This window comes from Sminthopsis crassicaudata, chromosome 2 (genome assembly GCF_048593235.1).
Source record: "Sminthopsis crassicaudata isolate SCR6 chromosome 2, ASM4859323v1, whole genome shotgun sequence".
NCBI classification, from domain to species: domain Eukaryota; kingdom Metazoa; phylum Chordata; class Mammalia; order Dasyuromorphia; family Dasyuridae; genus Sminthopsis; species Sminthopsis crassicaudata.
Window position 1 is genome coordinate 428,512,487 of NC_133618.1, and position 14,750 is coordinate 428,527,236.

At 35.2% G+C, this 14,750-nt stretch overlaps 1 long non-coding RNA gene across 1 annotated transcript in view; it reads right to left on the minus strand.

The window, feature by feature from the left end:
- Window positions 1-1,057: 1,057 nt before the first annotated feature.
- LOC141553565 (uncharacterized) overlaps window positions 1,058-14,750 on the minus strand; it is a 42,575-nt gene continuing 28,882 nt past the window's right edge. The window contains exons 3-4 of the long non-coding RNA XR_012485526.1: window positions 5,405-5,515; window positions 1,058-1,416 (exon numbers count right to left, since the gene is read on the minus strand). This is a non-coding gene — a long non-coding RNA (uncharacterized LOC141553565). The remainder of the gene's footprint in view (window positions 1,417-5,404; window positions 5,516-14,750) is intronic.

A 14,750-nucleotide genomic window follows, 5' to 3' on the forward strand; every position in this document is an offset into this window, starting at 1 on the left:
TTTGAGTTGGGCCTCCAGGAAACAGAGACAAAAGCCAGGGATTGTATAAAGCAGAGTATGGCCCTAAAACCATATATAACCCACAACACTCTCAATTGTGGAACCCAACCAGAATAAAATGTAATTAGAAAATATTTAAGAAACAAATAAAAATGCAATTAATATAGATATTGCTATATTGTAAAACTTTGCATGATTTAGTGGTCCCCATCTTTTTGAGCTATATTCTACTGATATAGAAGACACAGCCCAGAACCAACTACTCTACTTAGAACTATAGAAACAACATTCATAATACAAAAGGTTCAGGACCATATAGGTCCTGAACCATTTCCCCAGACATTCAGAATTTAATGGAGTTTTGCATTGACACAAAGTTCCAGTTCAAATGGCTTAAAGTTAAGTATGACTAAACAAGAAAAAGTGAAATATGACTAAACAAGAAAAATCCAAATATAACAATTCAAATATAACAAAGATCAGAAGATAATATTAGACTAATAACTCCACAGTTATACAAGAAGAGCCTCAGGGAAAAAAATGATGCAACCATAAAGATTTCAAAAGCCAAAAATTAAAATAACATTTTTTAAACATCAAGTTAGAATTATGAAGGAAACAATGGAAGGAAAATAAATAGCATAGAACAGAAAGTGAAAAACATAATGCAATAATGAAAACCCTAAAAATAGAATAGAGCAATCTTAATAACAATGCAATGAGAAGAAATATTAAAGTACAATTAAAGTACTAGAAAAATTAAAACTTGAAAAGTATATATTATAAAAAAAAACTGATTTGGAAATGAATCAGAGAGGTAATTTAAGAATTATTATTATCTCTGAAAAAGATAAACAAATAAAAATTGATACCATATATGAAATTCTAAAGAAAATTAATTTATTAGAACCAGAGAGAAAAAGAAAAATAAATTTCTATTTATTTTTTTTAAATTATAACTTTTTATTGACAGAACATATGCATGGGTAATTTTTTTACAACATTATCCCTTGCACTCACTTCTGTTTATACTTTTCCCTTCCCTCCCTCCACCCACTCCACTAGATGGCAGGCAGTCTTGTACATGTTAAATATGTTATAGTATATCCTAGATACAATATATGTGTGCAGAACCATACAATTCTCTTGTTGTATAAGAAGAATTGGATTCAGAAGGTAAAAATAACTTGGGGAGAGAAACAAAAATTCAGGTAGTCCACATTCATTTCCCTGTGTTCCTTCTCTAGGTGTAGCTGATTTTGTCCATCATTGATCAATTGGAACTGAATTAAATCTTCTCTTTGTTGAAGATATCCACTTCCATCAGAATATATCCTCATACAGTATTGTTATTGAAGTATATAATGGTCTCCTGGTTCTGCTCATTTCACTCAGAATCAGTTCGTGTTGAAGTACCTAGGCAAGAGAAAAGACAGGGCAGCCAAAATAATGAAAATTTATGAGCATTTATTGCTAGCTAGCGACCACACCCCAACAGAACAGGGGGGTCAGCAAATGAGTGGTCCCAGGGTCACATATTTATAGGAAGAAGAGAGAGACATCAAAATATTTCTTGATACATTTGTCATAATGAAGGAATTTCTATTCTCAAGAGGAGGCAAAAAAATTATCATTCTAAGGGGGTCATTCTCAGGCAGCAGCAAGGAGTATTTCTTTAAGCTTCTCAAGTCAAAGACTCAGGTCTCTCAGGACAGCACATCTGGGGGTGTAAGAATACCATCTGCAGTAGGGAGTGAAGAACTAATAATAAACTTCTAACTACAAAGATTCAAGATTATGTTTCTCACGGTCCCATTTGGGGTGCTTTTCCACTTCAGTGTAAGTCTCTCCAGGCTTTTCTGAAATCATCCTGCTGGTCATTTCTTACAGAACAATAATATTCCATAATATTCATGAGGTATATGAATGTTATGGAATATTATTGTTCTGTAAGAAATGACCAGCAGGATGATTTCAGAAAAGCCTGGAGAGACTTACATGAACTGATGCTGAGTGAAATGAGTAGGACCAGGAGATCATTGTATACTTCAACAGCAATACTATATGATGATCAATTCTGATGGATATGGCCATTTTCAACAAGGAGATGAAACAAATCAGTTCCAATAGAGCAGTAATGAACTAAACCAGCTACACCCAGCGAAAGAACTCTGGGAGATGACTATGAACCACTACATAGAATTCCCAGTCACTCTAATTTTGTCCATCTGCATTTTGGATTTCCTTCACAGGCTAATTATACACTATTTCAAAGTCCAATTCTTTTTGTACAGCAAAACAACTGTTTGGACATGTATACATATATTATATTTAATTTATACTTTAACATATTGAACATGTATTGGTCAACCTGCAATCTGGGGAGGGGGGAAGGAGGGGAAAAATTAGAACAAAAGATTTGGCAATTGTCAATGTTGTAAAATTACCCATGCATATATCTGGTAATTAAAAACTATTTAAAAAACACTCATATACCACAATTTACCCAGCCATTCTCCAATTGATGGGCATCCACTCATTTTCCATTTTCTAGCCACTACAAAAAGGGCTGCAACAAACATTTTGGCACATACAAGACCCTTTCCCTTCTTTAGTATCTCTTTGGGATATAAGCCCAGTAGTAACACTGCTGTGTCAAAGGGTATGCACAGTTTGATAACTTTTTGAGCTTAGTTCCAAATTGCTCTCCTGAATGGTTGGATTTGTTCACAACTACACCAACAATGCATCAGTGTCCCAGTTTTCCCGCAATCCCTCCATGCCCTATTCCACATTCATCATTATCTTTTCCTGTCATCTTAACCAATCTGACAGATATCTCAGAGTTGTCTTAATTTGCATTTCTCTAATCAATAATGATTTGGAACACCCTTTCATATGAGTACAAATAGTTTCAATTTCATCATCTGAAAAATTGTCTGTTCATATCATTTGGCCATTTAGTCTTCCCTCCCAGAATCCAAACGGAGCTTTTTCGGCTTCTGAGTCTCACTTTGGTGCATGTCTTTGCCTTCATAGAGAATGCCCAGAGAACCAGAGAGTGCTAAAAGGCACTCAGAACCAGAGTTGTGCCACTGGCATACAGAACCAGATAGACACAAGTACACTTAAGCACAAAGAGACAGTAGACAAACAATTCCAAAACACAACAACCAAACCAGCAGGGCACTCTGCCAGCATCCTGGGGAGGCCAATGCTGCATCCAGTGTAAGGATCTACAATCCTTGAGTACTCAACCAGAAACAAACGGGTTCCCAGAATGCTCAAAGCCAATTTAGTCAAATTTATGCCTCCTTTCCTGGTCCGAAGTCTGAGGCTGAGGAATGTCTCTTTCTGGCCACCCTCTAGAGATGGTACCTCCCTTGCCCTCCAAGGAAAAGGATTGACTGTAGAAACAGAGACAAAAGCTATCTCTCTGGGGAACCTCCAAATGAAGTACCCAGGCGAGACAAAAAACATGGCAGCCAAAAAACTGAAAATTTATGAGTGTTTATTGCTAGCTAGCAACTGCATCTAGATGTCCTAGAACCCAAACTTCCATGTCCATGAAATTAACTTTCCAGTGTTCCCCAGGTGTGAGCCCTTGGGGATACAGGGCAGGCACAGTGGGGGGATGGCCGGGGTTCGCTTTGGCACAGGTCAGATATTGGCCGGCAGCAGTCTCAGTGAGGGCTTCCATTCCAGGCAAGAAAAAAGAAACGGCAAAGCTGATTATTATAAGGGAGTCCCCCCCAAGTGAAGGAAGACTCTCGAGCTGCAACAACTTCCCTCAGAGCTATTCTATAGTTTTTTAATAGCCTCTAGTCTATGTATGTTAAATGTTTGTTTAATATTGTAATCGTGAGTCACCCCCTAAGTGAGATAGAGAGTGCAGTTTAGAAAATATTAAGTACTCTTGGATAGGCAGAAAGAATATAATAAAGATAACAATACTCCCTAAAATAATCTATTTATTTAATGCTATACTAATCAGACTCCCAAGAAAGTATTTTAATGGCCTAGGAAAAATAACAATAAAATTCATATGGAAGAACAAAAGGTCAAGAATTTCAAGGGAACTAATGAAAAAATAAATAAATAAAATGAAGGCGGCCTAGCTGTACCTGATCTAAAACTATATTATAAAGCAGCGCTCACCAAAACCATTTGGTATTGGCTAAGAAATAGATTAGTTGATCAGTGGAATAGTTGATGTTCACAGGACTAAATAATCAATAACTATAGCAATCTAGTGTTTGACACACCCAAAGATCACAACTTTTGGATAAGAATTCACTATTTGACACATAATAAATTAATGGTGTTTGATATTATAACATCATCTGATCTTGTGGCTAGAAGTGCTAATTGACCCGTCTAACACTGTGCCATGGACATATTTGATAATTACATGATCTATGTCCCTATCTGAATAATTGATAATATAATGGAACAGGGTAAGGAGGAAGAAAGAGCCCCTTGACACTACATTAGAGTCTTCCATATAAGTTAATATTAATCTGTTAACAACTAATCTTTGGATTTAGTCAATCCATTCCTCAACCAGCTAACTATACTACAGTCTAGTCAACATCATTTTATCTTCATCTATTAAATACCTCCTATTCTAGTGTATTGTGCTAGTTATTGTAACCTATAAATGAAACAAGAAATAGTGAATATCAAGAATTATACTATTTTATAATATAGTAATATCTACTAGTCTATTGAGGCAACTCTAAATATCTGGTCCTATAGGAGCTTTAGTCAACACCATCATCACCCACCAATTCCAGAGGACTTATGATGAAATGTACTGTCCATCTCTGGGTAGATAGGTGACAGACCCAGAGTGATGACTGAGACACCTTTTTTTTTACATTATAAATTTGAGAATTTATTTTACTTGGCTATAAATATAACAGGTTTTGTTTTCCTTGTTTTCTGGGGGAAGGGTTTTAGGGTATAGGGAAAAGGGGAATGTACAAATCTTAGATGGAGCTAATATGGCAGAAAGTAGACAGGCTTTTATCTGAGCTCTTCCTAGCTTTCTTCAGATCAACACCAGATCAAGCCTATAAATAGGTTTTGAAGTGACAGAACCCACAAATATTTGGAGTGTAACAAATTTCCAGCAAAAGATATTTTGGAAGAACTTCAGGAGAGGTCTGTCTCAATTAGGCTGGGGCAGGAGGGAGGATAGGGCTCATGGTTACAGCCCAGCATTTTGCAGTGCAGGAAGATCCAGAGTGGAAAGGCTTCTGCAGTGGCAGGCTCATATACAAAATACAGCAGTGTTTACTATTCTGTCTTATTTCAGATAGATATCAAATAGATATTCAAAACCACTATAGAAAGCAAATAGTGAGTTCCAGCATAACAAGTGAGACTTGACCATACCCACCTAGTATGAGAAGAAAGCTGGCAGCATCAATCCTAGGTCAGTGAGAAGCTGCTGTTGCCTGTAGAATAAGCTTGAGACAATCTCCCCTTTGCCATAAGAACAGACCTCAACCTTTCAAAATGAGCAAAACAACAAAAAAGAGTTCTGACACAACTGAGGTTACTAGTTAAGTGTTCATTCAATAAGTAAAGTGATATCATCTTTTATCTATACTATAAAGTGCCATCATGATATGTGTTATAGTCAGGAAAACATGGGGAAATTTTAAAAAACTTTAAAACCAATATTTCAAAAGATTTTTGTATTTAGATCCCCTCTTTTCCATCTCAACATGCAGAATTAGGAATAACATTTGGATAAAATAGGATACTAGACTTGGTGTTAGGAAAACTTGGGTTCATGCCCATCTCAAATACTTACTGCCTTTTTGACTCTGGACAAGTATTAACTTTTCTGGGCCTCATCTATAAAATAATGGGATAAAACTTTATGCTTTTCAAAGTTCTTTTTGTCTCTCTATAAATGATGCTTAGATTTTTTGATAAATTTTGTTAACTCAGAATATCAAGCTTCAAGTAATATGCCAAACTTATTTCATAGAATATATAATTTCAGAGATTGAAGAACTTTAAAATACAAAAAATTAGACTATCAGAATTAATAGAGATTAAAGAATAAGGAACATCAAATCCAAAGGCAGTCAATCAAAAGACATTTATTAAACATTTATTAAACATATTATTAAACATGGGGAATACAAAGAAAGGAAAGCAAACAAACAAAACAAGACATAGTTCCTGGATCTTTACATTCTAATTGGGGAAATTATATGCAAAACAAAACAAAACAAAACCATTGTACATGCAAGGTACAGAAGGAAACTTCAGAACTAAAATAACCAGCAGTGAAGTTGAGTTGCATTGAAATTTGGGATAGCCTCCTGTAGAAATCAGAATTTAGCTGAGTCTGGAAGGAAACCAAGGAAGTCAAGAGGCAGAAATGAGGAGGAATAGTAGGACAGGCATGGGGGACAGTTAATGAAAACACGAAAAAATTGAAAGGAGGCTTTGTAATGTTTGAGATTAAGGAAGAAGATCAGTGGGAAGTTGAGTGTAAGAAGAATGCAAAAGAAGGAAGGACTTTAAATACCAAACAAAAAACTTTTGTATTTGATCCTGAAACCACTGGAGTTTTGAGTAAAAGATCTGTTTCAGAAAATTCAATTACTACTATTACTAATCAATATTGTACTCAAAGTGCTTGCTATATCAATAGGAAAAGAAAAAGAAAGTGAAAGAATAAACAGTTAAGGAGGAAGCAAAACTATTCCTTTTTTAGATAATAATTTACCTAGAAAAATCCTTAAGAATCAACTAAAAAACTGATTGAAACAATGAATTTCCTCAGACATATTGCAGGATATAAAATAAACTCATAAAAATCATAAGTAATTCCATATATTACTATCAAAATCCAATAGTAAGAAAGAGAAGAGAAAGTCAATTTAAGACAATTATAGGCAGTATAAATTACTTGGAAACCTACTTGCCATAACACACTTAGGAACTATACAAAAACTGAAAAGAGTGTTTTCACTCTTCACACTAATAAATAGATTTATATAATTGAAGACTATGGGTAGGTCAAGCCAATATAAGAAAAAATGACAGTATAACCTAAATCAACTTCTTATGCAATGCTGTACAATTAAATTACCACAGAATTACTTGATAAAGCCAGAAAAAAATAATAAATTTCTTCTGGAGGAACAAAGTCAAGAATATAAAGAAAACAACTTTGTTCTGGGTAAGAAGCAGAGAGATTTAACAATGGAAAAGATCAAGTACACAATATACAGAAGCAAATGAGCACAGTAAACTAGTGTTTGATAAACTTAAATATCCCAATTATTGGGGTAAGAAATGATTATTTGACAAAAACTGTTGGGAAAACGACAAAGTAACTTGGAAGAAATTAGTCATAAGCCATTATCTTATACTGTATGACAAGATAAGCTCAAGATGGAAGAACAATTTAGACATAAAAGATATTGTTACAAATAGATTAGAGGAGCATGGAAGAAATTCCCTATTAGATCTACAGAGAAGGAAGAGATCATGCCAGATAGGAGACAAGGAGGGTAAACTGGATAATTTTTCTTGTATTAAATTTTAAAGTTTTTGCAGTAAAAAAAATCAATGCAGCTAAAATTAGGTGCAAAGTAGGAAACTGGGGGGGAAATTATAGCAATTTTCTCTAATAGAGAATAAAATATATAGGGCATTGAGTCAAATTTATAAGAGTCATTTCTCAATTGATAAATGATTAATGGATACATAAGAAGTTTTTAGAGGAAGAATTTAAGCTATCAATAGTCATGTATTAAAAAGTTCTAAATATCTACTAAATGGAAAAATTAAAATTAAAATAACCCCAAAGTACTACTTCACAACCATTAATGCTGGAAAAGATTGGGGAAAAGCAGATGCATTAATGTACTGCTGATGGACCCGTGAACTAGTTCAAACAGTCTAGAAAGCAATAGGGTACTATGCTCCCAAATCAATTAAACTATGCATAATCTTTTATTCAGCAATATTACTATTACATCTATACTCCGGAGATCAAGAAAAGAAGAAAAGGACTCATATGTATGAAAATACTTAAAGCAGTTCTTTTTGTGGTGACAATTTTAAAATGCAGGGATACCCATCAATTGGGGAATGAATGAACAAACTGTGTAATGAAAAACTATTATGATGTAAATAATGTTGAAGGAGATGGCTTCAAAAAACCTGAGAAAACTTAGATGAACAGATAAAATGAAAGCAAGCAGAACCAGGAAAACAATCTGCAGTAACAACAATGATCAACTGTGAAAGACTAAGTAACTCTGATCAACACAATGACCTATTATAATTCAAAAAAGCTCATAATGAAACATGATACACCTCCAAATAGAGGAATGATGGACCCAGAATACTGACTGAAAGTTTTTTCTTTCTCCCTTCCTTCTTATTTTTTTTTAAATATGGCTAATACAGAAATTTGTTTTACATAAGTAGAAATATTTGTAATAGATTATGTTTTTGTTTTTGTTTTTTTGCTTTCTCATTGCATGAAGGAAAAGATAGATGAAGGGAAAGATTTTGGAATTAAAAATAATTTTTTAAAAACTACACATTTTTATACACATACATATATCAGTTTGACTAAGACCATTCATTCAATGATTAAGGCTGGGTAGCAATTGAGGCAAAGAATCTCCTCTTTCACTTAGTCCAAAAAAATCTAAGCATATCAATGAATTTGAGAGGGGAAGACCCTTAGGATTTCTCACCAAAGAAGAAATCACTTCTATTTACATTCAATCTGAGTCAATCAGGACCCAAACAGTGACCAAAAGAAGCTTTGTCTAGGACCTTTTGGTGGACAATTAGAATCAGATTGCTTTTGGTTTAAGACTTAGCTCTGAAGAAAGAAATCTTGCCAGTAAACCCCAAGATATCTTGGGAGGGTTCAGAGGAAAAAAAATATTTTAAGAGCATTTGTAGGTAAGGGTATGATACTTTATGTGAATAGAACAAGGAAAGGAGGGAGGAAGGGAGGGAAGGAAGAAGAAAGGGAGGAAGATAGAAAGGAAGGTAGGAAGACAAGAAGGAAGGAAAGAAGGAAGGAAGGAAGGAAGGAAGGAAGGAAAGAAGGAAGGAAGGAAGGAAGGAAGGAAGGAAGGAAGGAAGGAAGGAAGGAAGGAAGGAAGGAAGGAAGGAAGGAAGGAAAGAAGGAAGGAAGGAAGGAAGGAAGGAAGGGAGGGAGGGAGGGAGGGAGGGAGGAAGGAAGGGAGGGAGGGAGGGAGGGAGGGAGGAAGGAAGGAAGGAAGGAAGGAAGGAAGGAAGGAAGGAAGGGAGGGAGGGAGGGAAGGAGGGAAGAAAAGAGGAAGGGAGGGAGGGAAGGAAGGAGGGAGGGAGGGAGGGAGGAATGAACAAATGAATGAATGAACAAATGAATGGACAAATGAGATTCCAACTGACCAATTCCAATTTTTGGAACAGTATTCCTGGCCCAGGGGTTGTTGTTTGCTCTTCCTTCTGGAAGAGGACCATGACATCAGGGAAGTGATGCCATGACATGCAAGTGAATTGGATTTAAGTGAGAGAGGATTCTGCAAAGTTACCTGCCCCACTTTCCCTTCCAAAACCATTTGGTTTCAATGGCCAGATATAGATCTTAATTTTAAATTTAAAAGACCTTAATTTTAAAATTAAAAAAATATCTTGCCCCTGGACTTATATCACACTGAAGGGGAAAGTGAGGCAGCTGACCTTGCACATTCCTAAATCCAATTCACTTACATATAACAGCATCACCTCCCTGATGTTGTAGTCCTCTTATAGAAGGAAGGACAAACAACAACAGTAGGGAACAGATAAAATTTCCCTTATTGTAGGGAAGCCCATAACAAATGTATAATGAATTCAATCAACACAGTTTTTATGATTTTCTTCATCTCCATTCAGGAACATGTAAATAAGAGCAAAGGTGTACTGTGGAAGTAATTGGAAGTTGAGATTTGGCTGGGCATGATTGGCAACAGGGTAAGGGGACAAACAATTTAATTGTAGGGAAGCATAGAACTGAATGTTAAAGGCAATCTTAAGACAAAATATGTGAGCTGGAAGGAGTTTTCAAAGTTATCTAATCTGGCTTTCTCATTTTACAGATGAAGAAATAGAGGTCCACAGGAAGAATTCAATTTACCTAAATTCACAGAAGTCATAAGTAATAGAGCTGGTATTACAACCCTTATCTCTTGACTTTAAATCCAGTGATGATCTTCATAAGAAATATTTACAGACACAGGAAATAAAAATTTTTAAAACCACAGCCTCTAAGGTGAGCCTCCACTGTGTTAAAGCACATAATAACTTACCCAGTAATAGTTAAGAATGAGTATTTTCTTCTTTTCTCAAGGCCCATGGCAATCAGTAGGAAAGTGAGGTGGAGAGAAACAGAAGAGAAAGAAGGAAGACAAAGACAAAGAGAAGGAAAAGAGTAAAAGAGGTAGCTGGTGACCCATCATGGTGTAATATGACTATAACTCTGAAAAATGAAGGAAAAGGAAGCATTCAGAGCCTTACCTGAAGCCATCTTAAGCATGTATTATAGCAAACACTTTATGTTTGATCTTCACAGTAATTCTAAGAGATAAGTGCTCTTACTATCCACAATTTACAGATGGTGAAACTCAGGCAAAGGTGAAGTGACTTGCCCTAGGTCATATAGCTAGCAAGCATATGAGGCTAAGTTTAAATCAATTTCAGGGCCAGAATTCTGTACATCTAGCTGCCTCTATTAGGACCTGAGTTTGAATACCTACTATTATTTCCCACTGCTCTATGACAAGCTCCATTACTTTAGATCATTTTAGCTGATTATAGAAGTGAAGGATTTCAAATCAGAAAAGCATACAATGTGGTATGTTAGCAAGAATGACTTGGTGTCAAAGTTTGGGGTTTTGAATACTGACTCTGCTACTTAGTGATTATAACCTTGGAAAAATATCTTAACCTTGGTGAATCTCAGTTAAAAAACAAAAACTTTTTTTCCCTTTTTTCCCTTTTGATCTGATTTTTCTTTTATAGAAGGATGGTTATGAAAATACGCTTAGAAGATTTGCACCTGTTTAATCTATATCAAATTGCTTGCTGTCTTGGGGAGGAGGGAAAGAGGCCGAAAGGGAGACAAATTTGGAACACAAGATTTTGCAAAAGTGAATGTTGCAAACTATCTTTGTATGTATTTGAAAAATAAAATACTATTAAAATGCATATTGTGTGTATTTAAAATATTATTAAAATGGATGTTGAAAACTATATATGTATTTGAAAAATAAAATACTATTTGAAAATAGATGTTGAAGGTTATCTTTACATGTATTTGGAAAAAATAAAATACTATAAAATAAAAAAACAAAACAAAACAACAACAAAGCAAAAAGGAATGCAATAGTACTGTCATTTTTCAAATCTTCTCTTTGACAGTCCTTAAGGAAGTTTTCCACAAACCTCTTTGCTGTTCCAGACTTCCCTTTTTTAAAAAAGTGCTTCTAGAAGAAACTAAAAGCCACCTAGGGTTTCTATTATATTGGCAGGATTAGGTTTTTGTCAGAAAGTTACTGGAGTCTTTTCATTCTGCTGGCTTTAAAAGGAGTGTGTGTGTGTGTGTGTGTGTGTGTGTGTGTGTGTGTGTGTGTGTGTGTGAAGGGAGAGGGAGAGTTGGAGGAAAATATCAATCCATACTATACCTCCATAGCAAAGGGGGAAAAAAGATAATTACACTTTGCCCCCAGGTCCTGACTGATTGGTGAGTCTCTCAGACACTATAAGTAGGCGCCACAAATTGTGTAAGCTCTGACCTGCTGGCAGACTGCCTAGTTCACATGACAGTGATATCTGATGGTTTTGGCAAGGCAGAGGTGAGACAGAAAGGTGCCTAGGAACCAATAGACAAAGAATTAGAACTGGGGGTGGGGGCAAGTGAAGTCTTTTAAAGGGGATAATAATTTTGAAGGCATCCATATTTGATCTTTGAGGTATATCACCTACCATGTATGCATGTGGGGAAAAGAAGAAAGGTATACATTCCATTCAGAGCCTTGGCTGAAGCCATTCAATTCAGCTAAGGGAGAGTCTGCTCCATAATGTAGGACCTAGTGCTTTGGACTTCAGAGAAAAATTCACAGTTCCACAGTCCTTATGCTAAGACATTAGGGGAAGAGAGGGAAAGGAGATACATGTCAACAAATGGATATGATATTAATTTAATATGATACTTTCTATCTCTTTGAGCATAAGGTTAGATAATGAGATTTTGTAGCCCCACTGTTGGCACAGTGCCTATCATATAGTAGGGTTTAAAAAAAGATTGTTGATTTCAATTAGATAGTAGACTCATGAGAGGTACATATATAGAGAAACACTAGCCAAGATTATTAATTGGCAAGGATTCTTACCAAGAACAAATATACTTGAGCTTATAGTCACCACTAACCCCAGGCAATCAGTATTTGCTGTGTTTTGGAATACCCCCAAACATTGGGGGTACATCACATTATCCCATTATTTCTGTTTTATATGAGACTCAGTAGTTCTTTCCACCAAGTCATTGTATGTTCAGTTGGATGGCCAGGTCATGAAATGTCACAGCTGTCTATGATATCATTTTTAATTTAAATTTATTTTTAATACACATTATGAATCATATTGGGAGAGAAAAATCAGAACAAAAGGGGAAAACTATGGGAGAGAAAAAAAAAACAGAAAGAAGTGAACATAGCATTGCTAACTTATATTCAATCTCCATAGTTCTTTTTCTGGATGCAGATGGCATTTTTTGTTCAAAATCCATTGAGATTGCTTTGGATCACTGAACCAATGAGAAGAACCAAATCTTTCATAGTTGATCATCACACATTCTTGCTGTTATTATGTACAATGAATTCCTGGTTCTGCTTGTTTTACTCAGAATCAGTACAAATATTTCCAGGACATTCTAAAATCAACTTGTCCATTATTTTTTATAAACCAATAATATTCCACTATCTTCATATAGTACAACTTATTCAGCCATTCCCCAATTGATGGGCACCTACTCATTTTCCAATATTTTGCCATCACAAAAGAGCTGCTGTAAACATGTTTGCACATATGGGTCCTTTTCTTTATGATTTCCTTGGGATACAGATCCAATAGTGTCACTGTCAAAGGATATGCAGTTTGGTAGCCCATTGGACATAGTTCCAGATTTCATTTCACAACTCCAACAATGCATTGTGTACCAGTTTTCCCATATCCCCTCCAACATTTACCATTATCTTTTCCTGTCATCTTAACCAATCTGAGAGGGGTGAAGTTGTACCTCAGAGTTGTTAGGAAGATACTTCAGAAAACTTAAAGTCCTATAAGATAGCTATTCATTTGGCAGCTAGGCAGCTTAGTGGATAGAGCATTGGACATTGAATCAAAGACTCCTCTTCTTAAATTCAAATTCAGCCTCAGACCTTTACTAGCTGTGTGATCAGGAGCAAGTCACTGAATCCTAGCTACTTCAGTTTCCTTCCAAAGTGGTTAGGAAGATACTTTGGAAAATTTAAAGTCCTATACAATAACTATCCTTTAACATTATTTTAATAGTTATTGAATCATAACTTTAGAAATGGAATGGCTATTCAGGCAACTGAAAGTAAAGGCTATCTAGTCTCTAGCTTCTTAAACTTTGAATTGTGACTCCATACAGGGTTTTGTAACCAAATGGGGAATCACAAAAATATGATTTATTATCAGTGTTTTATTTGCGCACCTACTTTATATACCTATTAAACTGGACTCTTAAGCATAAAGGGGTCATGAGTAGAAAAAAAGTCTAAAAAGCCCTGATCTAGTCCAATCTAGCTCAGTAAACCACAGCAACTTTCTATTGCCTCCAGAATTAAATTGAAAGTCATCTGTTTGGCAGTTAATTTTCATAATATGACCCTTTTCTAAATCTCTAATCTTTTCCTATTTTTCTTGTATGTATACCTTTCTATGATTCAGTAATATTGATCTGTTTGTGATTCCTCACACATGATCCTGTACTTTTCCTGGCTATTCCCCATGCTTAGAATTCTTCTTTCATCACTTCTGCCTCTGATTTCCTTTAAAACTTAACTGAGAGCCTGTCTCTACGAGAAATCCTGCCTACTAATATCTTCCCAGTGATTCCTTCCTTCCTTCCTTCTTTTCATTTCTTTCTTTCTTTCTTTCTTTCTTTCTTTCTTTCTTCTTTCTTTCTTATCTTTCTTTCTTTCTTTCTTTCTTAATTTCTTTCTTTCTTTCTTTCCTTCCTTCCTTCCTTCCTTCTCTTACTTCCTTCCTTCCTTCCTTCTTTCTTTCTTTCTTTCTTTCTTTCTTTCTTTCTTTCTTCTTTCTTTCTTTCTTTCTTTCTTTCTTTCTTTCTTTCTTTCTTTCTTTCTTTCTTTCTTTCCTTTCTTTCTTTATTCCTTCCCCTTCCTTCCTTCCTTCCTTCCTTCCTTCCTTTCTTCTTTCTTTCTTTCTTTCTTTCTTTCTTTCTTTCTTTCTTTCTTTCTTTCTTTCTTTCTTTCTTTCTTTCTTTCTTTCTTTCTTTCTTTCTTTCTTTCTTTCTTTCTTTCTTTCTTTCTTTCTTTCTCTTTCTCTCACCATATCTATAGGCTCCATTAGTTGTAAAGCTTTGAACTATCCTCTTAATATCCAGTAACCTTATTAGGAAAGAAATGGTAAAATGTAAGTAATAAAAGGATATTTCAGAACATGTTCCTTTATGTTTT